Consider the following 9,606-nt stretch of genomic DNA (forward strand, 5'->3'; position numbering starts at 1 on the left):
CTTCCGCCTCCGCCATGGTGGAGACCGTGGCGGAGGCGGAAGGGAAAGAGTGCCCCCACGGCACAGGCCCGCCTGCGGATCGGTGGGCCACGATCGCGGGCCAGGCCACCGTGGGGGCACCCCCCAGGGCCAGATCGCCCTGCGCCCCCCCCAGGACCCCGGAGCCCGCCCACGCCGCCTTGTCCCACCGGTAAGGTAGGTGATTTAATTTACGCCGGCGGGACAGGCAATGTATCGGCCCATCCGGGCCGGAGAATCGAGCGGGGGGGGGGCCCGCCAACCGGCGCGGAGCGATTCCCGCCCCCGCCGAATATCAGGTGCCGGAGACTTCGGCAAAAGGCGGGGGGCGGGATTCACGCCAGCCCCCGGCGATTCTCCGACCCGGCGGGGGGTCGGAGAATGTCGCCCCGGTTTCCTGATCTTCGCGGGATTTTCCATCCCCCCTCCCCCCGCCGGGTCGGAGAATCGCCGGGGGTGGAGTGAATCCCGCCCCCGCTGGCTGACGAATTCTCCGGCGCCGGGGAATTGGCAGGGGCGGGAATCGCGCCCGCCGATCGGTGGCTGCTGGCAGCGGCCCCCCCCCCCGGCGATTCTCCGGCCCGCGATGGGCCGAGTGGCCGCCCGTTTTCGGCCAGTCCCGCCGGCGTATGTTACACCAGGTACCTGGATGCGCGGGCGGCCTCCGGGGTACTCGGGGAGGGCGCGGGGGGATCTGGCCCCGGGAGGTGTCCCATGGTTGCCTGGCCCGAGATCGGGGCCCACCGATCCGCGGGCGGGCCTGTGTCATGGGGGCACTCTATTCTTCTGCACCGGCAGCTGTAGCGGTCTACCATTGCCAGTGCGGAGACGAACCCCTCTGCGCATGCGCTGGGATGACGCCAGCACACACTGGCACTCCCGCACATGCGGCAACTCACGCCAGCTGGCGGAGGCCCTTCAGCGCCGGTTGGCGTGGCACCAAGCTCCTTCCCCGCCGGCCGGCACGGCGCAAACCACTCCGGGGCCAGCCTAGCCCCTGACGTGTAATTGCCCCGGCGGGGGGTCGGAGTATCTCGCCCAGGATGTCATTTCAATGACACATAATGCTGTCATAGATGATAAGTGCCTTGTTTGTGACTGAACAGCATTCTCAAGTGAAATCCAGTGTGTGAATGCCTGAAGAGACAGAGGCGTGAGCAGATTCAAGCGAAAATGGCAGGAGCAGATCAGGGAAGCAGAAACATAATGATGGGTTGAGGTCAGGATTTAGGGAGGCAAAGTGCAGAAGAGGTGAGCAATGAAAGGTGGGAGGACAGGGCAACAGGATTGGAAGGGAACAGATATATGAGGCCAACAGGCGCCAAGGGAAAAGATGAGGGGCAGTGAGATACCCTCAATTACAACTCGAGAGAGATGGTTGGTAATACAAAGGCTTTAATTAGCAGAGAACCAGGCAGCTACCGAGTAGTGTGCTCACTGCACACTGCCCACTGGATATTAACTTATATATGGCTCACTGGGGGGTGGAGCCGGAGGCGGAGTCCCCCAGGGTTTCAAATCCAGTCTTAAAGGGATCATTACATTAAAGGTGCAGTAACCATTTATCACATTCACCCCGTTTCAAAAGAAAACAGAGTCCGTCGGGGGTGAAGTGCAATTACATGTCCAGTATTTTGGGTGGTCTGATTGTCCTTGTTGACCTCCTCAGCTCCGGCGGTGGTGCGGCGGACACGGGCGTCTTCAGCGGGGGTATATCCGGGAGCACGGTGGTCTGAGTCTTTGCCCGTGGTGGAGCAGGGGGGTATCTGGGGTAACTAGGGTGATTGGGGTCGGCGCCGGCGGGGGGGAGGGGGGGAGGCATTGTCGGTGTCGGCAGCCAGTGCGGGGAGGGGAGCGTCGGTGGAAGGCGTCAGTGGGAGAGCCAGCAGGTGCCAGGTCTCGCAGGGAAACTGTGTCTTGCCTGACATCGAGGTGCTCAACGTAGGCGTATTGGGGGTTCGCATGCAGCAGCTGGACCCTCTCGACTAGAGGGTCCGTCTTATGGCTCCTCCGGAGTAGAACTGGTCCCGGAGTCGTCTGCCAAGGTGGAAGCGAGACCCCAGAGGTGGACTTCCTGGGGAAGACAAACAAGCGATTGTGAGGGGTCTCGTTCGTGGTCGTGCAGAGGAGCGACCTAATGGAGAGTAGGGCATCGGGTAGGACCTCCTGCCAGCGGGTGGTTGGGAGACTTCTTGACCATAGGACTAGAAGGACAGTCTTCCAAACTGTCGCGTTCTCCCTCTCCACCTACCCTTTTCCCCGCGGGTTATAGCTGGTCATTCTGCTCGAAGCGATGTCCTTGTTGAGCAGATACTGACGCAGCTCTTCGCTCATGAACGATGTACCCCGGTCGCTGTGGATATAAGCGGGGAAACCAAACAGGGTGAAGATGCTGTGCAGTGCCTTGATTAAGGAGGCCGAGGTCATATCGGGGCAGGGGACAGCGAAAGGGAAGCGGAAGAATTCGTCGATGATAGTGAGGAAGTAGGTGTTGCGGTTGGTGGATGGGAGGGGCCCTTTGAAGTCCACACTTAGTCGCTCAAAGGGCCCAGAGGCTTTCACCAGACGAGCTTTGTCTGGTCGATAGAAGTGCAGTTTGCACTCCGCACAGATCTGGCAAGCCTTGGTCATGGCCTTGACCTTCTCGGTGGAGTAAGGTAGATTGCGGGACTTGATGAAATGAGCAAGCCGGGTGACCCCCGGGTGACAGAGGTCGTCGTGGATGGCCCGCAGACGGTCTTTCTGCGCGTTGGCGCATGTACCGCGGGACAGGGAATCTGGGACTCGTTGAGCTTTCCCGGACGATATGTAATATCGTACGCGTAGGTGGAGAGTTCGATCCTCCACCTCAAAATTTTATCATTTATTATTTTGCCCCGTTGTGCGTTATCAAACATGAAGGCTACCGACCATTGGTCGGTGACGAGGGCGAACCTCCTACCGGCTAGGTAGTGCCTCCAGTGCCGCACAGCCTCCACAATGGCTTGTGCCTTCTTCTCGACTGCAGAGTGACGAATTTCCGAGGCGTTGAGTGTTCGGGAGAAAAATGCTACTGGCCTGCCTGGTTGAGGGGAGCAGCCAGGGCGACGTCTGATGCATCGCTTTCTATCTGAAAGAGGATGGTTTCGTCCACCGCGTACATGGCGGCCTTGATGATATCGGCCTTGAAAGGACTGAAAGCCAACCGGCCCTCAGCCGTGAGGGGAAAAACCGTGGTCTTAATGAGTGGGCGGGCTTTGTCCGCATATCTGGGGACCCACTGGGCGTAATAGGAAAAGAGCCCCAAGCACTGTTTGAGGGCCTTGAGGCTACGGGGGAGGGGAAGTTCCTTAAGGGGGCGCATGCGGTCGGGGTCTGGGCCTCGGACCACGTTTTCCACGACGTAGCCGAGGATGGGCCGGGTTGTGTGGAACACGCATTTCTCTTTGTTGTTGGTCAGATTGAGGGCTTGGGTGGTCTGGAGGAACTTTTTTAGGTTTTCGTCGTGGTCCTGCTGGTCATGGCCGCAGATGGTGACATTGTCCAAGTACGGGTAAGTAGCCCGTAAGCCGTACTGGTCCACCATTTGGTCCATCGCCCTTTGAAAAACGGAGACCCCATTTGTGACACCAAAAGGGACCCTGAGGAAGTGGAAGAGCCGGCTGGCTGCTTCGAAGGCCGTGTAGGGGCGGTCCTCCGGACGGATAGGGAGCTGATGGTAGGCGTATTTTAGGTCAACCGTGGAGAATACCCGGTACTGGGCGATCTGGTTAACCATTTCTGCTATGCGGGGAAGGGGGTACGCATCGAGCTGCGTAAAACGGTTTATGGTCTGACTATATTCCACCACCATCCGTTTCTTTACCGCAGACCGAACTACCTATACTTGTGCTCTCCAGGGGCTGTTGCTAGCCTCTATGACCCCTTCTTTCAGCAACCGCTGAACCTCTGACTTGATAAAAGTCATATCTTGGGCACTGTACCGCCGATTCCTGGTGGCATCGGGGATGAGGTTCGCGAAGAGCAGAAGTGGTACAACTTTAAGTGTTGCAAGGCTACATACCGTGAGGGGGGGCAAGGGTCCACCGAGCCTCATTGTCAGGCTTCGGTGGCTACACTGAAAGTCCAGACCGAGCAGCAGGGGGGCGCAGAGGTGAGGGAGGAAAATAAAATTTGAAACGGGCGTATTCGGCGCCCTGGATCGCGAGGTTCGTAACACAATACCCCGTGATTTGGACCGAGTGGGACCCGGAGGCGAGGGCGATAGTTTGGGAGGTGGGATAGGTGCGCAAGGAGCAGCGCGTTACCGTTTCTGGGTGGATAAAGCTCTCCGTGATCCCGGAGTCGAAGAGGCAGGGAGTGTTGTGCCCATTGATTTGGACCTGCATTATGGAGTTCCGCAGGTGCTTCGGCTGTAATTGGTCAAGGGTGATCGCTCCCAGTTGCGGGTAGTCAGAGTCCTCAGCTGAGTCGGACTCACAAAATGGCTGCCCGGAGTCACGAAATGGCCGCCGCCGTCAGTCACACGTGTCGAATTTTGAAGATGGCTGCCGCCAAGATAGCCGCTCCCATGACTCGCACGAGGCTGACGACGCGTCAGAAGGGGCGTGTCCGGCCGACACGCAGCCGCGTTGTGGGGCCTGTGGGCCTGGTAGCTCGATTTTTGGGCCCAATGAGACTTTTGTTTCTGGGCCTTGGGACCAGCCTGGCAGACCTTTGCGAAATTGCCCCTTCTTTCCGCAGTCGTTGCAGATAGCGGAGCAGGCTGGGCAACGCTGGCGTGAATGCTGGCCTTGCCCACAGAAATAGCACGGTGTGCCCCCGGTGTGAGCGGGTCGCCACGCGGCGCAGGCCTGTAGCATGGCCGAGTCTGGAGGGGACCGAGAAGGGCTCGCAAGGTCCGTTGAGTATGTGCGGAGATTATGGTGGGCCACTTCCAGAGAGGAGGCGAGCGTTACCGTGCCTTGAAGGTCTTTTGCTCCATCTTCGAGGAGTCGCTGCCTGATGTATGTGGATCGTATACCGGACACGAAAGCATCTCGGATGTGCAAGTTCATATGGACTTCTGCCGTCACCTCCTTGTGGTCGCAGTTCCTAACGAGCGCAGTAAGTCTTTCCATGTACTCGTCTAGCGTTTCCCCGGAGCGCTGTCGGCAGGTCGAGAGCAAATGCCGGGCGTGTACCTCGTTTATTGGCTTAACGAAGCACTTTCGCAGGATTTTGACCGCCGCCTCGTACGTGGTGGCCTTCCCCATCGAGCAGAGCATCGGTGCGAGGGCGGCACCGGCTTTTTCATCATAAGACTAGACACATGCTCCGGACATAGCCTCAAAACCGGAGAATCCAGCCCGAGATATATGGACTGGGCCCCAGAGCGGAAACCATAATTTACAGACTGTGAAGAATTCTTTGAGATCCTGGAAAAAACAGATGGCATATTTTATGTGACTTTAACTTGAGGCTGTTGATGCTGAATGATTGATGAAAGTGTCCACAGTTGATAATTGGGGGTTACCTGTTAATCAACACTGCATACAATGAATGATTTACAGTGTGAGTTTGTAATCTTCCTCAAGGCCTTGGGTGAAAGTTTGAGAGGTTTGCACTCCTAAATACTACACAAATTATTTATTGTTCGGTACAAAAATACTTCCAATACATATAGGAGAGATGTTTTCAAGAAAGTCAAATTGTACATTAAAGGCAACGGGTTATACTGTCTCAGAGACGTGCTTGGTTGAATTGACAGCCACATTAAATCACTGCAGTCTGGAACGGTTCATCTTGCATTCCTCCACTTGAAAATACGAAGTGGAATCTGAGATTTTAATTTTGCTTGTTCCAATAGGAGTTAATTTGAGTGATTTGGGATAATGAGTAAAGAACCAAATATGTGCAGGGATAGGTGGATTGATCATGCAAAAAAAAATTGCCCCTTAGTGTCCAAAACTGTGCTGGTTAGGTGGGGTTACGGGGATAGGGCGGGGGATCGGGCCTCGATTAGAGTGCTCTTCCGGAGGATCGGTGGGTTAGGATGCTCTTCCGGAGGGTCGGTGGGTTAGGGTGCTCTTTTGGACGGTCGGTGGGTTAGGGTGCCTTTCGGAGGGTCGGTGGGTTAGGGTGCTCTTCCGGAGGGTCGGTGGGTTAGGGTACTCTTCCGGAGGGTCGGTGGGTTAGGGTGCTCTTTCGGAGGGTCGGTGGGTTAGGATGCTCTTCCGGAGGGTCGGTGGGTTAGGGTGTCTTTCGGAGGGTCGGTGGGTTAGGGTGCTCTTTCGGAGGGTCGGTGGGTTAGGATGCTCTTTCGGAGGGTCGGTGGGTTAGGGTGCTCTTTCGGAGGGTCGGTGGGTTAGGGTGCTCTTCCGGAGGGTCGGTGGGTTAGGGTGCTCTTTCGGAGGGTCGGTGGGTTAGGGTGCTCTTCCGGAGGGTCGGTGGGTTAGGGTGCTCTTCTGGAGGGTCGGTGGGTTAGGGTGCTCTTTCGGAGGGTCGGTGGGTTAGGGTGCTCTTTCGGAGGGTCGGTGGGTTAGGGTGCTCTTCCGGAGGGTCGGTGGGTTAGGGTGTCTTTCGGAGGGTCGGTGGGTTAGGGTGTCTTTCGGAGGGTCGGTGGGTTAGGGTGCTCTTTCAGAGGGTCGGTGGGTTAGGGTGTCTTTCGGAGGGTCGGTGGGTTAGGGTGATCTTTCGGACGGTCGGTGGGCTAGGGTGCTCTTTCGGACGGTCGGTGGGTTAGGGTACTCTTCCGGAGGGTCGGTGGGTTAGGGTGCTCTTTCGGAGGGTCGGTGGGTTAGGATGCTCTTCCGGAGGATCGGTGGGTTAGGGTGCTCTTTCGGAGGGTCGGTGGGTTAGGGTGCTCTTCCGGAGGGTCGGTGGGTTAGGGTGCCTTTCGGAGGGTCGGTGGGTTAGGGTGCTCTTCCGGAGGGTCGGTGGGTTAGGGTGCTCTTTCGGAGGGTCGGTGGGTTAGGATGCTCTTCCGGAGGGTCGGTGGGTTAGGGTGCTCTTTCGGAGGGTCGGTGGGTTAGGGTGCTCTTTCGGAGGGTCGGTGGGTTAGGGTGTCTTTCGGAGGGTCGGTGGGTTAGGATGCTCTTTCAGAGAGTCGTTGGGTTAGGGTGCCTTTCGGAGGGTCAGTGGGTTAGGGTGCTCTTTCGGAGGGTCGGTGGGTTAGGGTGTCTTTCGGAGGGTCGGTGGGTTAGGATGCTCTTTCAGAGAGTCGTTGGGTTAGGGTGCCTTTCGGAGGGTCAGTGGGTTAGGGTGCTCTTTCGGAGGGTCGGTGGGTTAGGGTGTCTTTCGGAGGGTCGGTGGGTTAGGATGCTCTTTCAGAGAGTCGTTGGGTTAGGGTGCCTTTCGGAGGGTCAGTGGGTTAGGGTGCACTTTCAGAGGGTCGTTGGGTTAGGATGCCTTTCGGAGGGTCGGTGGGTTAGGATGCCTTTCGGAGGGTTGGTGGGTTACGGTGCTCTTCTGGTCCTGTCTAGTTGAACGATTGGCGTTCGCCCCAGAAGCATACCTGTCTCCATGTTGAGACGAACGAAGCGGAATTTGGTGTTTTGAGAAAGGGGAAATCTCCTCCCCCCCCCCCGCCCAGCCACACGGGAATCCCGAGAACATTTATTGCAGCGAGGAAAATGCTTCAAAATAATTAGAATAACCTCATAATTTTGTCAGAGGGGCAACGCTTTTGAATAATGATGTTGCGATAATTATTTACAAACAAGTTTTTCAGCAATAAAGTTCGAATAATAAAAGAAAGCACAAAACCTCCAATCTGGAAGATAAGTTTGCAGACTTAAGACCGAAAAAAGGACCACCCTCAATATTTAAATACATGACATGCATCCCTTAAGTAACGTGCTATTCCGATTAAGGAACTGTAGCAAATAGAAGCGAGCAACTTTCAAAATCGCCGATAATTCGCCATGAATAATGTGTGAAGCGTGTTTCGAGACACGGCCAGGGTGTTCCAATGTTAAACACTCAGCAGATTTTCGCGCCCTGCACAAAATCTTTCAATAACTAATCGCTTCTGAATAGTGCAGCCCTCCAGGAAGATGTACCACGGACTATCCCAGATTGTGCGCACTCTGGCTGGCGGATCGGCGAACCCCATCCCATCCTCTATCAGTCACCATACCTGAAGGGTCAAAGATTCACGTCCCCACTTGGCGCAGACAGGGCGGGAGCAGGCTCACACTCAGATTCCTCGTCCTTCCCCCTGCTGCTCAGGTTCCTACTGTCAAATCTCCCCCTGCATTTACAACATCTCCCCTCACATACCTGCATCAACTATAACCTCCAGCCACGCCCACAGATATCTCTCTCTCTCACACACACACACACACACACACAAGGGGTTGGGGGGGGGGGGGGGGGGGGTAAATCTAGTAAAAGTTCATAGAGGTTGGAAAACAAAATCCGTGTCAGGTGCCACCGGAAGCGTCACAACACATGGCGTATACCGTCATGGGCTGAATTCTCCGTCTGCTGACGCCGGAATCGCGAACCGCAATCGGGCGGAGAATACAGCGTCAGACAGAAATCGAGATCGGCGCGGGCGCCAGGCAGAATGTCATGCTCCGGTGCCTCAATAGTGACGTGGATGCATTCCATGCCCTGCGCCAGTAACGACCATTAGCATCTCATTAATGGGCCTGACCCGGTCGTCTTCAGCTCCGTGCGATGCTCCGCCTGTGCCAGGCAAAAGTGACGATGGCGAGGTTCGCTTGTGGTATTTAAAAATGAGGACCGGGAGCCATGGCCAATGAGGAAGTAAGTAAAGTTTCCAAAGGCGCAATGGTGGGCTGCTAGCTGTGCCGATGGCTGGGGGTCGTCTGCCAAGGCCGGGGGGAGTACTGGGGGCAGGATGACCAGGAGAAGAGCCGTGGGGTTAGGGTGTCCCCCTGGGACCAGGGTTGCCTGGCACGCATCTGGCTGTGCAATCGACTGACTGCCCAAAGTGTCCCGTGAATGCGCAGAGCGCCTCTGGCCATAAGGGTGATCCCTGACCCCCCCCAGGGCCAATAGCCAGGAACCCTCAGACCGCAGTTGCCCCATCAACGGGTTGGGTGTGGCCCAGCGCAGGCAGTGTTGGCACCCTTCAGTGCACCTAACCGTGGTGTGCCACACTACAGGGATGTGGGGGGTGCAGGGCACACACCTAACAGCAGCTGCATGCACCGTGGCCCTTTCCGTTCTCCCTAACACACTGCCCTCTCCTAGGGCAAGTGCCCCACCAGTGGAACTACCAACCTGCCCACCCCGCAGAAACATTGGCCGGCATCAGGTCCTGCCTGCCAACTGCGCCCCTGCTCCCTTCCATCCTGCTCTCGGGTAAGTGGACACAACCTTTGCATCACACACAGGACCCACGGCTCCAACAGGCATCCACCCCCTTCCCAGCCCCGTCCGCGGTCCCCGGCCGCACGCATGCCACCAAACATGGAACCAGCTAGTGGCACGTGGTCCCCCACCCCACCGTAACCGGGTTGCACCCCGCTGGCGGGGTAGCACAGGGACGGGCGGCGGGGCAGGATGCCCCCCAGTGACAGGCAACAGCAGAGCCAGAGACACGGTGCAGATGAGAGGAGTGTTGGGGTGAATGGCCGGTTGGTGGGGCCAGGATCG

The 9,606-nt window shown here is 57.2% G+C and overlaps 1 protein-coding gene across 1 annotated transcript in view; it reads right to left on the reverse strand.

Annotated features, from left to right (window-relative positions):
- Positions 1-8,250, reverse strand: part of LOC140409387 (von Willebrand factor A domain-containing protein 2-like) — a 78,061-nt gene extending 69,811 nt beyond the window's left edge. Inside the window, exon 1 of the mRNA XM_072497836.1 lies at positions 8,117-8,250. The gene's annotated coding sequence lies outside the window, so the exon portion shown is untranslated. The remainder of the gene's footprint in view (positions 1-8,116) is intronic.
- Positions 8,251-9,606: the final 1,356 nt, after the last annotated feature.

Source organism: Scyliorhinus torazame, chromosome 3 (assembly GCF_047496885.1).
Source record: "Scyliorhinus torazame isolate Kashiwa2021f chromosome 3, sScyTor2.1, whole genome shotgun sequence".
NCBI lineage: Eukaryota > Metazoa > Chordata > Chondrichthyes > Carcharhiniformes > Scyliorhinidae > Scyliorhinus > Scyliorhinus torazame.